This window comes from Heteronotia binoei, chromosome 18 (assembly GCF_032191835.1).
Source record: "Heteronotia binoei isolate CCM8104 ecotype False Entrance Well chromosome 18, APGP_CSIRO_Hbin_v1, whole genome shotgun sequence".
Classification (NCBI taxonomy): Eukaryota; Metazoa; Chordata; class Lepidosauria; order Squamata; family Gekkonidae; genus Heteronotia; species Heteronotia binoei.
In genome coordinates, this window is record NC_083240.1 from 47,843,003 (window position 1) to 47,860,813 (window position 17,811).

Genomic DNA, 17,811 nt, shown 5'->3' on the forward strand with positions numbered 1-17,811 from the left:
CCCTTCAGATCTCTGCATGCGGCAAACAGGTAAAACCCTGTGTCAAAGGATAAATGGATGCAAAACTGACATCTGTCAGCTCCTGGAGAGCTCTCAGTAAGCAGGCCTCTCTCTGGTGTTCAGAAAAAGTTCATTTTTATTGATAGACATATCACAGCAGTATGACTCTCTGTGTCAGATCTGGCTGTTATCATTTTGGCCAGATCTATATACTCTCTCCTGGGCCATTACAAGCCGGCCAGAATTCAGAGCAAAAGGCCCGCACAAAGCAAAGGTAGCTGTTTCTCACCCAGTCTCCCATTGTGTGCTAACAGGGCCAAGACAGTCTCTGAGGAGAGGATAGCATGTCCTTGAATTCCAGACACGAGCATCTCTGCCAGGGCAGAATTATTACTTTGTACGTTACAGACAAGAGCAAAGCAAGCAAGGCAAAGCAGAGCAGAGCATAACTCCCCCAACATTCCCAGTACAGCTACAGCAAGTCAAGAACCAACAATATTAATGGCAAGGCCTCTTGACAACATTGAGAATTACAAGACTGAGAAACCTGTAGGAGAACACTTCAGCCTTCCAGGACATGCAGTGGGTGACCTCAAAGTAACTGTTTTATTGCAGAGGGACTTCATGAACAGACTGGAACAGGAAATTGCTGAACTACAAGTTATTACAACACTCAGAACAGTGGAATCCCCAGGAGTTAACAGGGATATTGATTTCTTATCTCACTGCATATGCTAATCTCATTCAGCCCTTACATCTGTATTCTCACCAGTTCCCCACAAAGGCTACACATACATTGTAAAGTACTGTAATGAAAAGTAGAATGTAATGTAATTTAGAATGACAGACTGGAATGTATTTCTCTGGTCTGGGGACAGGGAACATCACACTCCAAAGCCAATCGCTCCACTTCAGAGAAGATGCTGCTGTAAGGTCACCTCCGTGCTTGAGAGGAGACAGATGGAGCATGATGGCAGGGTCTCAGTTGATTACACTCAGCATTCCACAAGTAGAGATACATCTGCCCATCACTCTCCAATTCTGACATATTTACTTCCTTCACTGTTTTCCCCTGGAATTAAACCCAAACAAATGGGAAGGTAACCATATAAACTCAGCTTATTTCTCCTAGAATTATAGAATCATAGAGTTGGAAGGGACATCCAGGGTCATCTAGTCCAACCTCCTGCACATGCAGGAAATTCACAAATACCTCCCCATAAATTCACAGAATCTGCATTGCTGTCAGACGGCCATCTAGCCTCTGTTTAAAAACCTCCAAGGAAAGAGAGAGGAAGCCTGCTCTACTGAGGGATCGTTCTAACGGTCAGGAAGTTCTTCGTAATGTTCAGCCAGAAACTCTTTTGATTTAATTTCAACCCATTGGTTCTGGTCCTACCTTCTGGGGCCACAGAAAACAATTCCACACCTTCCTCTAGATGACAGCCCTTCAAGTACTTGAAGATGGTGATCATATCACCTCTCAGCCGCCTCCTCTCCAGGCTAAACATGCCCAGCTCCTTCAACCTTTTATCATAGGTCTTGGTCTCCAGACCCCTCACCATCTTTGTCATCCTCCTATGAACCCGTTCAAGCTTGTCTATATCCTTTTAAAATGTGGTGCCCAGAACTGAGCACAATACTCCAGATAAGGTCTTACCAGAGCAGAATAAAGTGATACCATCACTTCACGTGATCTGGACACTATACGTCTGTTGATACAGCCCAAAATTGCATTTGCAATTTGGTACTTGAATTTGTTAAACATCTTCATTATGCTGTATGCTAATTTTCTGCTCACCCTCGACCTCTATGTATGGACTGGTAATTTCCACCTCATTGTATCTGAAGAAGTGTGCATGCATGTGGAATAAAACTTTGTTGGTCTTATAGGCACCACTAAACTCAATCTTTAATCTTTTTCTAACCAAGACATTAGATGGGGCCTGAACGCTCACATCACATGCAGGAAGTTCCAGGTTCAATAGCTTGCAATCTCCTGGTAAGGAGTTTTGAGCAGCTGGTGATAGGAAAGGTCCTTCTCTGTTTGGCTGCTTCTAGCAGTGTAGACAATGCTGAACTGATAGAGGGCTCAACAGATCCCAGGCACCAGGTCGGGAAGGTGCTTAGAAATTTGCCTGGTATTTTTAGTGGTGATTTTATTGATGCTCAGGAAAAGTTCGCACAACATTTCACATCAGAATATGACTTGCTGTATGACATAAAGATACATGTACTTGAAGTTCTTGCCATTGCTTGTTTGTATATCAACTTTACACCATTCAGTGGTGGCAGATGGATTCGTTTCTTAACTAGTTGTTTCTAGACTGGCTTCAGTATTCACTTAAACAGGATTTTTAAAAGCAATTATGGGATTATGAGAAATTTGGTTAGGGTTAGATGTTAGGTTTTTGTTGTGGGGATGATAAACATTTATTTGTATGCTACAGCAATTTTGTCATAATTCAATAAAATTATGAGAAATTGTGAAGAGTTTAGGGTTAAGTATTGTGAAAGTTGGAGTCCAGTAGCACCTTTAAGACCAACAAAGTTTTATTCACAATATAAGCTTTCGTGTGCTAGAAGCACACTTCATCAGACAATAGTATGGGATGGAATTAGCAGTCCTATAGGGAGAGAGGGTGGACAGTGAGTTAGTATGCAAAATAGTGGAAATGTTTCTAGCAGGTAAGGGTGCTTCTAGCACAAGAAAGCTTACATTGTGAATAAAATTTTGTTGGTCTTAAAGGTGCCACTGGGCTCCAACTTTGTTCTATCACTTTAGACCAGGGGTGGGGAACCTTTTTTCTGCCAAGGGCCATATGGATATTTATAACATCATTCGCGGGCCATAAAAAATTATCAACTTAAAAAACAGTGTTCCGCCGAGGGAGAATGATTCAGGCCAGGAAAAGTAATGCAAATAATTGTTTTTCTATTTGAAGTAATGTGGGGAGAGCCTAATCTGGCGTGCACACACACGGCCTGCTGCCCTAGGCAAATGCATAGAACTCAGTAGCATATTAGACCACATCCCCTAATATTAGCATATTAGGTCACACCATCTGAGATAATCAAGTGCAAACTGAACTGTGGCAGTAACTTTTCCAGGCTCTGCAGCAATTCTGGCTGGCCAGCTAGGCCCCAGGGAGACTGCCGTACAGTACATCTGGGCCTTGTGATTCCTGCCTGGCCCTGGGGAGGCTCCTGTATACCATGACTGGGCCCCACGATCCTCGCTGGCCAGCCAGGCCCCAGGGAGGCTACCACATGGCTCGGTTCAGTCCAGCAATCCCTGAGGGTCACACCAACTGACCTCGAGAGCCGTATACAGCCCTTGGGACAGAGGTTCCCCACACCTGCTTTATACCAGCACAGCTGCCCACCTGGATATATTGTGGAAGTGAATATGGTAGTTAAAATACAAAATCCTGAAGGCTGGAAAATGAATCTGGCTCCTAAATTTCTAGGCTAGCTGCTCAAGTTGAAGGAAATTTTCCAAGGCCTGAGCCGGTAGAACACTGGTCTGCTTGCAGCTTTACATTTTTAAGTGTCTGTTTGGCCTGTTAAATCACCTCAGGGAGAGGAGGCTGGAAGAGCTGATGCTTGGCCTGAGACCAGAGAGAACTGTCACCTAAATAATCTGACTTGATGTAAGGTAGCTTTATGGTGGTGTAATTCCAGCTTTGAAGTAAGGTGGATGTGCACCAGACTGGGAATTCTTGGGAACCAGTTTGATAGCTGCAGTTCTAGTATCCTGAATTTTCCAGCCAAAGACCACTCCGTAGCCTCAAGTCCAGTATTGCAGGCTGCTGGGTGAATGAAGTTCCAGCAGGAATGTCAGCTTTGAGTTGCTAGATAGAACTAGAATGGGGCAGTGAGGTAAAATATTTTCTGCCTTGGCTTTTTGAGAACCATTTTGTACCAGAAATGAGAAATCTTGAGACATTAGAGCCGCTGTGGCATAGTAGGTAGAATGCTGGGCTAGGACCTGGGAGACTTGACTTCAGCTCCCCACCCACTCTGCTGCCGTGGAAGCTTGCTGGACAACCTTGGGCCAGTCAGACACTCCTCACAGGGTGGTTGTGAGGTTAAAATGGAGGAGAGGCAAATCTATAAACCAGGGGTGGCCAATGGTAGCTCTCTGGATTTTTTTGCCTACAACTCCCATCAGCCCCAGCCATTGGCCATGCTGGCTGGGGCTGATGGGAGTTGTAGGCAAAAAAAACATCCGGAGAGCTACCGTTGGCCACCCCTGATATAAACCACTTTGTCTCTCATTGTAGAGAAAAGCGATGTATCTGACTAGAGTTGCCAGGGTGGGGAGCAGGGACTTACTTTGTTTACTAACCCTAAATACCACTTTGCTGGCAACACAATGACATGACTCTGCACTGCACGCCAGGAGGGGCATGGCCAGCAGCATCACTGCCACGCTGGACTAGGCCTCCCCCCTGCTGTTAAGTCCCCCTCCCCCAGCCAGCAGGTGGGAATCCCCTGCCCCCAACGTGGCCTTTGGCAGCCCCAGGTAGAACAAAAACAGACAAACCAAAGAGCAGGTGAGCTCAGGGGCCAGTCAGTGCCTGGGCTTGATAAGCTTGCTTAGCGGATTGGCCTGTACTGAGCAGGTGACTGAAGCTGAGCATGGCCTGGTGCTCCGGCTGAGGAAGATCTCATTTCCATGGTGATGGGGCCTTCCTTGGTGCATCCACTCATCTAAAGAGAGCCAGTTTGGTGTAGTGGTTAAGTGCGCGGACTCTTATCTGGGAGAACCGGGTTTGATTCCCCACTCCTCCACTTGAACCTGCTGGAATGGCCTTGGGTCAGCCATAGCTCTGGCAGAGGTTGTCCTTGAAAGGGCAGCTGCTGTCAGAGCCCTCTCAGTCCCACCCACCTCACAGGGTGTCTGTTGTGGGCGGAGAAGATATAGGAGATTGTAAGCCACTCTGAGTCTCTGATTCAGAGAGAAGGGTGGGGTATAAATCTGCAATTCCTCTCCCTCTCCTTCTCCTTAAACCCAGGACCTATTCTGAGGGGGGGTGGGAAACACTTGACTGATTTGAATGATGGAGAAGAAGGTGGAGTACTGGGGCTCCCCAGGAGGATTTCCCTATTTGGTTTCTTTTAAAATGTATTTGCATTTATTTCAATAGTTTTGGTTCTCAGTGTTTTGTTGTTCTGGTTGTGTAGATTCTGTTGTATGTTGCAGTGATATGACCTTTTATGTGGTAGTTGATGCGTACAATACAGTTGTTTATAGATTTGTCAGTTGATGATTTATTTGCACACAAGTAATATGGAGAAAAGTGTCAATTTTGCAGCCGAATGTGACACAAGTACAGGATAATGTGTGCAGAAATAAAGAGTTAAGGTTTTGATTGACAAAAGGGAGAAGGAGCACTGAATGAAGGACATTTGGATTAAAACAGCAGGGGTGAGAAATTTGAAATCTGGAGACCTTGCTTCTGACTTCAGGGCTGCTGAGAACCTTGTGGGCTGTTCTTTGTGCCACCCAGACCCAACCCAGAGCTCCAGTGGAAGCAAATTGTGCTCTATGATGCCCTGCTACCTGGTCCCCCCCCCATTGACTGATTTTTACTAGCACTCCCCAGCCCTGTCTGTTTGAGGAAACGTTTTCTTTAAAATTTCTTGGCCTGCCACGTCAAGATTTTAATTACAGTTACAGTGATGACTTTGAATGCAGAATGTACTTTTAATTTTAAAAATCTCCTGAAATTGAAATCTTGTGGCCTGTACAATTTCACAGGTTTAAATGCATGGAATTAGTGTCTTTTCTTGTTGAACAATGTTTCTGACAAATTGCAACAGAGATTTGAACCTAGCTATCCATTGTCGAAATTTGGTTGTTTTCACTGTGTGATTTTGGGGCTCATTGAAACAGCTCGTTAGTTGATGTTTTTTCACCATTAGTCAATGTCTTGCTTCTTAGAAGATCTATTTGATGCCTACTTGGGGCAGAGTCACAGCCCTAAGGGCACCTGCCATCTGGCTGCCATGTCAGGAATATCTTTTTCTGAGTTAGGAGAGTCCCATGGCTCAGTGGGAGAGCCTCTGCTTGACATGCAGGAGGTCCCAAGTTCAACCCCGTGCAGCATCTCCAGTTAAAAGGACCAGGTGGAAAGTGGTGTGAAAGACCTGAGACCCTGGAGAGCCACTGCCAGTCAGAACAGACAAGACCAATTTTGATGGATCAGTGGTCCAATTCTATATAAGGTGGCTTCATGTGTTCAGGTTTTGGAAGACTTTTTGTGACTCAGTTTTAGGAGAAAGTTCTGTACTAAAGATAGCCCTAATAAAAAAGTAAAATAAGAGTAAGAGCTTTACGTGGCTGCCTGCCAAATACCTCCAGTGAACACTGCAGCACTCTGTGGAATCTAAAAATCAGAGTAATAAAACCTCTGTTAAAACAACAAGCTTTAAAAGTACCAGCAGAGCAAGTTCATTACTCTTCCCCCCATAAAGAAAAGTGGATGCCTGAGGGAATAGGACCACTTGCCTGGCACCTAAATGTCACCAGGCTCCGCACCAAGCGGACAGCTACAGGAAGTGAGTTCCCCAGATGAGAGACCACAGCCCACACCCAGGGGATGCCCTCTGACAATGGAGGTGGCATACTGTTGGTGAAACTGTGGTGGGACTCTCTCTCTCTCTCGGCTTGGCTTCGCGAACGAAGATTTAAGAAGGGTGCAATAGTCCACGTTTGCTGCAGGCTCGCTGGTGACTGACAAGACCAATGTGGGACAGGCAGGTCCGGCCACAGCGGCTGCAGGGAAAAGTCTGATTTAGGGTTGGTCCTGTAGCAGTACGATTCTTCCTCAATCTCCTTTTGTCCTCAAGACCAGCTATGCGTGTGTTCTCAAAGGAAGAGACAGCCTGGTGGATGGTGTGCCTCCATGCTTTGCGATCTGAGGCTAGGTCAGACCACTGGTGATGGTTGATGTGACAGGTGCTAAGGGATTTCTTCAAGGAGTCCTTGTACCTCTTCTTTGGTGCCCCTCTATTTCGATGGCCGGTGGAGAGTTTGCCATACAGGGCAATCTTGGGAAGGCGGTGGTTTTCCATCCTAGAAATATGCCCTGCCCAGCGCAGCTGCGTCTTCAAAAGCAGTGCCTCGATGCTGGTAACCTCTGCCCGCTTGAGGACTTCAGTGTTGGTCACAAAGTCACTCCAATGGATGTTGAGGATGGTGCGAAGGCAGCGCTGATGAAAGCGCTCAAGGAGTCGCAGGTGATGACGGTATAAAACCCACGATTCGGAGCCATAGATGAGGGTTGTCATCACAACTGCTTTGTAAACATTGATCTTTGTGCCTTTTTTCAGATGCTTGTTGCTCCACACTCTTTTGTGCAGTCGGCCAAATGCACGGTTTGCCTTTGCCAGCCTGTTGTCAATCTCCTTGTCGATCTTGGCATCTGAGGAGATGATGCACCCCAGGTAGCTGAACTGCTGGACTGTCTTCAGAACTGATTCACCCACAGTGATGCAGGGAGGGTGATAATCTTCCTGGGGTGCAGGCTGGTGGAGAACTTCTGTCTTCTTCAGACTAACTTCTAGGCCGAATAGCTTGGCAGCCTCTGCAAAGCAGGACGTCATATGCTGCAGAGCTGATACCGAGTGGGAGACTAGTGGTGGGACTAGTGATGTGATAAATAACAAGCTGGAAATAGAAGAGAGAAATTTGCCTTAGAAAATGTTTGCCTAGGACACATGGTTACCTAGATGACAATGGGGCCTAACCCATCTCCCCTCACACTATAGTTGCCAAGTAGCTGGGTGAGAATGCACACGTGCAAAAAATGCACACCAAAAAGAGATCTCTTGTTTTCCATCTTGAGTGTTTGAGGCTTCTAGACTGCCCTCCCCTGCAGAACAGGACTCAGGGTGGTGTGCAGCAATAAAACACATTTAATTAATTAATCAAAAAATAAAACAGTAAATACAAATAACATTTCTAGGTGGGGCTAAAAACCTCAGATTGTGCCACTGCCCCCATGGAGGGAAGGCAGGAAGCAAAGTGCCAGGGAAGGTGGAAATAATTGCTGCCCTCAACCAGAAGCTGCTGGGGAAGGGACAGTGATGGAAGCGGATTGAAAAGCACGATAAAATGCATGAGGACATATAAGATCATAATAGAAGTGAGAGGAGTCTCCAAGGAGAGGAAATAAATTTTCTTGAGTTCCGTAGCAGAAAGGTGGTCGATAGATGCAGTATATAAAACCGTGATGCCCTGGGATATTCCTGACTTGGAGACTCAGTTTATTTAAAAAAGGAAACCTTCTTTAATAATATTGGATTGGAAGCACAATCAGAGAATGCTGATGCAGGAGGAATGCACTGGATCCAGCCCAGTAGTGAATAATGATTGTTGATTCTATTTATGGCCATTAACCAATTATAACATCAGTTTTTCCCCCCAGTTTTATTAAGATGTATATTTCAAGGATTTGGAGTGCAAAAACAATACTTATTTAATTATTTGTGCAAACTTGTCTTTATTAGCAGGGTGTATATTTCAGATATGCAAAACACTCCAGAAATCCCTGCAATAATTACAACAGCCTTGTAAAGGAGATCCATAGTATATAATTGCAGGGGGTGATGGGGGGTGTATTATCCCTGAATTTTGTAGATCCTGGGAATAACATTTAGTTGAAGTCTGCCTTGGTGGATTCAAGGGAGAAGCATATTTTGAGTCAGTGGCTGCCGGGTTATCTGCTACTCCTGACGTTACTCTGCACCACTTTAATCTTTTTCTTCCTACTTTGACAGGTGAAGCTTGTCCGCTATATCGGTAGCCAGCTGCAGTGCAAACTGAATGTTCCTCTGAACGACAGAACAGTTGAGCTGAACAGCTACCCAAGGTTCAGTGACTGGTTGTACCTTGTGAATGTGAGGAGAGACGTCATACAGGTAAGGCATGTGGTGGTGCATCTCAGAAATGTACCTGTACACAGGCAGTGATGGAATTGGGTGCTCCCTTGAAGCAGAGTGTAGCTGTCAAGCATCAGATCTCAAAATAACCAGTCAATGATTTTGAAACAAAGTCTTGGTTTATTGATAATCCATTGTGCTCGGGTAGGCACCAGATTGGAAGTGATACAGTGTAACTCAAGAATACTATCTTTAAGGGGGCACATCAAAGGTATTTTAGGAATTCTTACACAGGCGTGTGAAATTAACACGCTGGCTACTTTATCTATTCTTGCAGTTTAGCAACATCCTGGGTCCAGGTTTGAGCCTGGGAAAGTGTCCTACGAGGCCTTATCTTCAAAGAGGGCATTCCTGCATTTGCTACTAGTGAGAACTAAGAAAGAGGTTACATGGCTTTGATGTGCAATACATTAGAATAACAGTTAACAATACAGTTATACCAAGAAAGAAACAAGATGCTTGACAGTAGCTTGTCTCTGTCTTTCTGGACTTTGGGTGCTGGTGGCACTGCATCATGGAATGATTTGTGTTGGTCATCAGCCAAGTGCAAGTGGGCAAGTTTAAAAAACAGTAGAAATAGTACTGGAATTTGCATTGAAAGTCAGACTAGTGGTCTGCTAAGGTCAATGCTGTCTGTGCAGACTGGCAACAGTTCTCTGGGGCCTCAGTGGAAGGTCTTTTGCATCACCTCCTACCTGATCCTTTTGACTGGAGATGCAGGGATCAGCTCCCTCCCCCCAGGGCCCTCTTCTTACAAAGCAGGTGCTCTTTCATTAAGCCCCAGCCCTTCCACTATGAGGACAATCCAAAGTATTCAGGGACTGAGTCCCTTATTTGCACCCCATCCTGTTCTTGGGAACAGCCATGCAGTGAGCAGTTTCCCGCTTGGTGTTTTTGCTCTCCTGAGTATCGGATGCAAAACTTCCCCAGTTCTTTTTCTTCTGCAAAAATTGTGTTCACTGAAATCCTTGGAGGATTTCCCAGCATCCTCTGTATAGCAGATCAAAAGCTGATGCCTCTTCTAGTGGGCAAGAGCTACATCCGTGTCTGTGCTGGTGGCAGTTACCACACAAACTGTACCTCTGGCACAAAAAGGAGATTAGAACTCTGCTTCCTTACACCTGTGTGGGAATGATTCAGTCATGCAGTTCCATCCCTGGTATGGTCCAAGGGCTGCTTTTCATCTGCTCTGTTGTACATGAGTTGTGTCTTGGGTGCGAGGCATTTGTCAAACCCATCCGATGAGAAACATGGGTGAGTGGGTGGGAAGGGATTCCAGGAAATCTCCCAACTTTGGAGATTTCCTGGAGCCAGCCCCACTCCCAACTTTGTCCGAATGCACATGGCAGAACCTAACAGACAGGATTATTTTTACTGTACTGTGTGTCTATTTTAAGTCCAAAATTGATCTTTTGAATCTTACTAACTGAACCTGTGATTTAAAAAAATCCTTCCATCTTTATCATGGGCATGTTTGACTTCCTATGGTCAGCGTTATGTAGCGGTTAAGAGAGGTGCAGAGAACAGGATTAGATTCCCCCCTCCTTCTCCACATGCAGCCTACTGGGGTGGCCCTGGGCCAGTCACGGTTCTCTCAGAACTTCCCTCCAACCTCAAAATGTGCCTGTTGGAGAGGAAGAGGAAGGAGATTGGAAGCTAACTGGAGGCTCCTTAATGTAGTGAAAAGCAGGGTATATTTTCTATGAGAATGTGCTTGATTGCCTTCCTGACATATGGAATGGTGTCACCCTTGAACCGATCGCTTCATATGGACCTCCTGCTTGCCTTCCTGTTTTAGTTCCAATAGGAAGGAGTGATTATCCGGTGCGTCTGCCATAAAACTGGTTGTGATGGGGCTGATGTGACTGTATTGACTTGCAAGAATCTCTGTGAATGCTCAGAAGTACCTTCACCTCCAGCAGAACACAGATATTCTCTCGGTGTGGCATTAGTTACTTGTTTAACGCCAACTCTCTGAGGTCTTGGTGTCACAGTGGAAGTGTGTATAATTTACAATTGCTTGATATTTTGTATACACCAACAATTAAACAGTCCATTTTAAAAAACGGATTGGGAATGAAATCTAGCCTGCCCCAAGGCAGTGAGAACAGGTTCTGTCCTCTGAAGGCTGGTTAGCTCTGGCTAGCTGAAGGCTTGTTAAGTAGTTTGATGGTGGGAGAAGAGCGGGGAAAGAAGAAAGCCTTGGAGAGGTCTAGGAGGCTTGTAGCCTGCAAGGGCTGATGCAGCAGAGGCTCAGCTGGGCCCGGGAGGTACTGCTTCTGCCTCTATACCAGGGGGTTTGGTGCTGCGTTGTCTCATGTGTAAAAGAGGAACAAATGGCACCTGTCTGCAGGACTGCTGAAAGGGCAGGTGGACAATACAGCACAGATTAAAAGTGCTAAATAAATAGTTGCTGCTCCTGTGATCGTTACTGTAAATCCAGCCTCTCCCTTTTTCTACTAAACTTGTGACAAAAGCCCCCCCCCCCATCCCTTCTTCATAAGAGACAGTGCGGTGTAGTAGTTAGAATGCTGGACTGAGATCTAGGAGGGATGCTTTGGGTCCCCATTGGTGAGAAAAGTGGGGTCATAAATGGAAATAAATACCACTAGAGTCTTTAAAAATCAAAGGCTGTGGGTTTTTTGTATCCTGCATTGCTGTTCTATAGTCTTGACATATAATACAGTATGAAATCATTGTGGGGTTCTAGTTCAAATGGGAAGGGTTGGTTTTTTGTTTTTGTTTTGGATGGATGGGTATGTTTTAGCATAAAGGCAGTAATGCTGATTTACCCTTTTGCTCAGTTTTCAAACTGGCTGAACCACATTTGGCTGCAGCACTCAAGAAAGAATTCACCCTGTGGGATGGAGGCCTCCCCCCAGCCCGTAGGACACTTAGAAATGTTGATGGTTCTTTCCCAGTGGAACAGCCACCTTCTTACCCCCATCCCAAGATTAAAGGACTTTGGGAAACAAAGTTTGGTGAACAGATTGCTTGCTCTCCGTTGTCCTCTGGCGTGTGGCAATTCATCTCATTCTTCCCCCTTGAAGTAGTAGGGGTGGACTGTATAACTTCCTTCTTTCCTCCTGGAACTCCCATGATATTTTAAAAATAAGATTTCTGCCCTGCCTTTTAGCCATAGAGATGGTGAGTTGTCAGCATGAAATAACAGCATTGCCAGGTTATGAAGCGGAACCCAGGATGGCAGCTGAATAAAAACAGTATTGAAAAACATCAACCATGAAATCTAGAATTGGCAGTAAGAACCGAAAATGGCCTCTTGGAATGACAACAACAAATGCCATCTGGAATAAAATAGACTCTACAAGTTTTCTGAAAGTCCAAAAGGGAGAAAAGGACCCTGGTAACTTACTGAGGCAGGGAGCTCTGCCATCTGGTGGTGTCCCAGCCTTATCTCTAGCAGAGCTACAGAGCAAAGCCTCTGTTTTCTCCATTGACTGACCTGAACAGCGTACTCAAGATTGCTACAGCACAGACATTGTCTCCAGATTTTGATGCAATAATTCAGAGCAAGCGATGTTAGTTATCAGAGACTGTTAAATAAACAAAATATTGCAAGAGTGCTAATCTTTTAAGCATATTTTAAGTTTTTAAAACATCATTAACAGTGTTTTTTCAAGAAGTCCTTTATAAAGTTTATATCTCTGCTACTTGACATTATATTTTATGACACACATGGCCTGGCCTGACAAGGTCTCATTTATGTCAGATCTGGCTCTCATAACAATGAGTTTGACACCCCTGGGCTAGACGATGAACTTGTTTCATGTTTGTGATAACAATTTTGGTAGCTTACGCAGTTGCTGTTTTTAACAAAACTTTTACACCCCTCCTTGTGCTGCACATGGCTGTCTGGGAACAAGCCATCCTCATTGTCTGCCCTAAGGAAGCTTGGCTGAAGAAGTGGCCCTCATCTGTGCCATTGATTTGTCAACAGTGGATAGACACAGATGCCCCATCCCCTGCCTAAAACCAGCATGGTCTCAAAAATAGCTGCCTGGGAAGATAGAAGTTGCCTCATTCCAAACACCTGCTGGAATAATAAGAGCTTTGACAAAGTGCCAGAAGGCAAAGACTGAAGTGGGTCCATATGTGGTTCTGGTGCCTGGGTGCCATGGCTGAAAAGGCCCCATCCCACCTGTCTACACTTCTTGCTGCTGGAAATGCAGTGCCAGAGAGCAGGACCCCAGTAAAGACCTGATATCCTGGGGGGATGGGGCTTCCAAGAGGAGGGGATTAGGAAGATGACATGGCTGGGGTCACGGACCTGGGCAAGTAATGTAATTTGTTGTCATACGAAATTTGAGTTGAGTCTAGGTGGTGCAAAAGAACCTTAGGGGGGGCATTGTGCTCTGGCATCCTGGAAGGGGAGATATGCTTGACCAAAGGCATCTCAGGCTTTAGAAGGTCACCACTAGCTATTTTTTGAAAACTAATATGGAACCTAGAGGATTTGGAAAGGGGGGTGACCTCTGTGCTGTCTCTTGCCTCTTGATGTCTTCTGTCAGTGCACCTAATTACTATTTTTTGTAAACAGTAGTAGTATTATTTTCAGGGAAGGTTGGTTTGGGTTTTTTTTAAGAAGTCCACCCTCCTTCTTCCAAAATTAGAACTGAAATGTTTCTGCTTCTTTGTTGTTTTCCATGTGTCCTGTAGCTGCCTTATCTTGATGGCATTGTTGACCGGCACTGTTAGGGGTTTCTAGAATTGCTTAAGCAAAGAAAAGCCCCCACCCCCTTGTGTTGTGTTGTGGAGGTCTCCTAGCAGTCCTGCTCCCTGTGAGGGAAAACACCCTGGGTGTATATTATGGCCTGGAACACCTGCTGTCTCCACTCCATGACTGCAACAAGGACATGGCAGGAGACAAAGCCATGGGAGGCCGTATCTGATTAAGACAGCTTTTGAGAGAGATTTCTCTGGTGCTCATTTTGGAGATTGGGTATATCTTTCATCCCTGGGGTGTCCATGTCCCAGAATGGAAAGGTTTTACTTGTCTCCTCCATATGAAGAGAAGCTGAGTCTTAATTTATTATTTTATTTATTTCTTTTATATCTCGCCTTTCTCCCCAGTGGGAACCCAAATTGACTTACTTTGTTAGGGTTTGTAGAATCTTTCGGGCTCAAGTGCCGTGTTCTACTGTGTCCAGTAGAACACGGCACTTGAGCCTGAAAGATTCTACAAACCCTAATGATGTTACCAGCCGTGAAACCCTGAAATCTTTGATGACTTACTTTGTTTTCCTCTTGTATCCTTGCAAGAGCCCTGTGGGGTAGGTGAAGCTAAGAGTGTGTGACTGGCCTAAGGTCACCCAGCGAGACTCCATGGCGCAAGTGGGAATTTGCATCTGGGTCTCCTGGATCCTCGTCCAGCACTCTAACCACTGCCCCACATTGGCTATCCTGTAGCTAGACCATTGGGCCCAGTTTCAAAGGGCTTCTTTTCTTCCATTGGGCTTGCTTTGAATAATTAATCCGATAGGGAAAATGTTATGGTGCCATAAAAACATTACTGTGCATTTTCCTAGAGTCACCCATAAATGGAATATTCATCTGCAGTGGTAGTGAGAGGGAACAAAGATCCAGCATGGCGTAGTGGTTAGAGCATTGGTAGGGGTTTCCATTTGCCTGCTTATGGCAGAAAACCTCTGCCTACTGATGCTGAGCTGATTGGTAGGTGGAAACTGGAGTGGGGGTGTGTGCAATTGTCCTGGGGAGAAAATTTAAAAAGAAATGGCCTCATCTGCTTACAGGAAGTTCTGACCATAGAGTTCTGGTGATTCCTAGAGCTACCCGGAAGTCATAAAGTTGGCATTAGCAGACACCAAAACTTCCTATAAGTAGGAGAGACCTTGTTTTTCTTTATAATTTTCTCCACAGGATCACCACCCCTCCAACCCCAGAGTGTTGGACTAGGATTTGGGAGACCCAGCTTCAAGTCCTGCCTCTTTCCTTGGAGTCTCCTGGGTGGCCTTGGGGCAGTCATTCTCTCTCCGCTTCAGCTGCCTCACAAGAAAGATTGTTGAGAAGATCCTTTAACTAGAGGCAATGAAGATGAACCTTCGCCATCCTGCACACAAAGCTCTTGCTGATCTATCCCCCCACCCTGACTCCTGCTCTTCACACAAGGAAGTTTGAGGGCAGTGCATTTCGTCCTTCCCTTTTAAGTTCACAGCAACCCTGTGAGGTAGGCTGGGGGGAGAGGGAGAGGGAGAGACTGGCCTAAGGTCACTGAGTGAATTTCATGGCCGTCCCTCCTGCCCTGGTCTTATTCTGGCACCACCTGATAAGCCAGTTCTTTTGTGTGTGCGCGCGCATAGATAACAGCTTCAGAAGGCAAGCTGTTGTCCTATGCTTAAACTCTTTTTGTGAAGAATCTGTGGTTCTTCTCTCTTCTAATCAGTATCCATTTTATCCTGTTTACTCTCTGTGAATGGCTGGAGTTCTACTCTTTACCATTCAGCCCCTCTTAGAAACTAGGGTCAACTCATACAATCTACGTACTTTAACTCTTTTGCATCATTTCTTCCACTTAGAAAAAAACCCTCAGCCCATTTCCCTGTAGAAAGGGGCACTTCCCTTCCCTGTCCTTTATTCTCTGTACTGGTTTTCTGTTTGCAGGGCCTATTAATGTAGAGGAGCATTCAAAATCTTGATCTTCCCCCTCGCTCCCTGCAGTGTTAAGGATCCCACTGCATGACTTTGAGTTTGATCCAGCCAGCTTTTTCATTTGATGTTGCCAGGGCTTTTTAAAAGCAAGAACACAGGGGGTGTGGTCAGATATGCCAGTGAGTTCCTGCTGGGCTTTTTCCTACCAAAAAAGCCCTGGATGTTGCCTGGTTCTGTCCTTACCACACCCCTCTCCCCACCAGGCTTTTGAACACAAAGGTCTCCTGGGGCCCAGCTAGCCTTCCCCTCCCTCTCACCAGCAGAAAGCTGGACCCAATCCTATGCTCATGTCTTCTTGCTGTTGCTCCTGCGCTCCATTAATGGCTAAATGATGGGCAAAGCTGGCACAGTCACTGAGCGACTGCTTGCAAATGCAAATGTTGGGAGAGCTGAGCATGGATCTCTGACGCTGCAGGCAGTCCTGCCACAAGATGCAATGAAGCGCACTGGCTGTGGTTGTGGAAAGTGCCGTCAAGTCGCAGCCGACTCAAGGCAAGAGACCAGCAGAGGGTGGTTTGCCTTCTTCTTGCCCCTGCATAGAGACCCTGGAGTGACTTGGCAGTCTCCCATCCAAGTACTAGTCAGGACTGACCCTGCTTAAATCAGGCTAGCCTGGGCCATCCATTTCAGGGCAAAGCGTGCTGCTGATGTTCATATAGATATGGGGACCAGGCCTGTTGGATGCAGATTGTGACAGTATCAAGGATGCGATTTTCAAAAGAACGAGTCAAGTGGATACAAAACTACGTTTATTGCTAAATCGAGCTGCTCTCCTGGTACAGGACCTTGAGAGTGATACCAACAATACATTGATACACTTCTTTTAAGACAAGACTTCAAAGGGTTCTCTTGGTAAGGGGGTAAGGAATGCCAACCAGCGCATAAACTATCATAAAAGTCTACATTCCCACTACGTTATCAGTATCTCGTCCTTGCTTTCCCAGATGGCCTACACTTCCATGTAGGAATGTATGGGAAGGTGTCACTTCTTCTCATCTCACTCCTAGTTTCATTTTTCACTATTCCACTACACAAAGCAATAAAGCAAGAAGGGCAGGGGGGAAGAATAACAGAGCCATGCTACACCGACCCTCCATGATGTTTTACAGACCAGCTTTATGGAGGGCCCTAAAACCATAGATCACCATTGAGTTTTACCATGCTTGACAGACAGGAGAAGACCATTTCTGGCAGAAGTATAGCATCATGTCTTCAAGTTAGAGCAGGATGAGCTGTAAACATCCCATGCTGACTGTGCATGAGAAGTGTCTTTCCATTGGTGTCTGCATGCATGCCTATGTGTGCACTCAGTCTGAGGTGTGCCAGGTGCACAAGCGTTTTTATTTTTATTTTAAAAAACCACAGTCTGTGGGTGATTTGAAGGTCTGGATTCTTTTCTAGAGTCCAGTCAGGCACCTTTAAGACCAACAAAGTTTTAGTCAAGGTGTGAGCTTCCATGTGCAAGCACACTTCATTGGACAAAGCTGGCACATGAAAACTCACATCTTGACTAAAACTTTGTTGGTTTTAAAGGTGCCTGACTGGACTCTGTTCTGTTACTACAGGCCAATATGGCTACCCCCCCCCTTTGAATTCTTTTCTCTTTTGGACTTTTTCCAGCCTGGATTTTCTCCCCCTCCCTGCTTAGTCATTTAAAGTTGGGTTGCTTTTCAATGCTTCTATTTTCCTGCCAATTCCAAAAATAAATCTGCCAGGCAGAGTAGGTTGGAAAGCCCCTAGGCCCACCCCATCCCCCCTTTTCAGAAATAGCCCATCGGCTACAATTCAAAATATCTGCTGACTCCTCCGATCTGCTGAGAAAGCTGTGCTGCATGCTGGGACTCTCCTGCCCTGTCCGAAAACTCCGGCTGGCTGGCTGTGTCCTGGTTTCTTTTTCTAAATTTCAAAACCTTCAAAGCCTGTGTTTAAAAGGAGACTAATGACAGCTTGTAAAATCCTCTAAATTCAGGGGAGAGATTACTGTGGTAACAATGCAGTGTTTATGGAGTTGGGCAACAGCTAAAACCCCTGCCAGCGTGAAAAGCAATCAGCCGGTCACACTACGCAGTGTGCGAGGCCTCCTCTGCCCAGAGGCCGGGGTTCCTCAGGTAGGTAAGAGGATCGGCACCCCTGGTGCCTTCAGTAGCTCCTGCTACTGAAGGGAATATAGAA

General features: G+C 45.7%; 1 protein-coding gene across 1 annotated transcript in view; it reads left to right on the forward strand.

Moving 5' to 3' along the window:
• Positions 1-17,811, forward strand: part of KSR1 (kinase suppressor of ras 1) — a 180,172-nt gene that overhangs the window by 70,576 nt on the left and 91,785 nt on the right. The window contains exon 2 of the mRNA XM_060259190.1: positions 8,791-8,931. The gene's annotated coding sequence lies outside the window, so the exon portion shown is untranslated. The remainder of the gene's footprint in view (positions 1-8,790; positions 8,932-17,811) is intronic.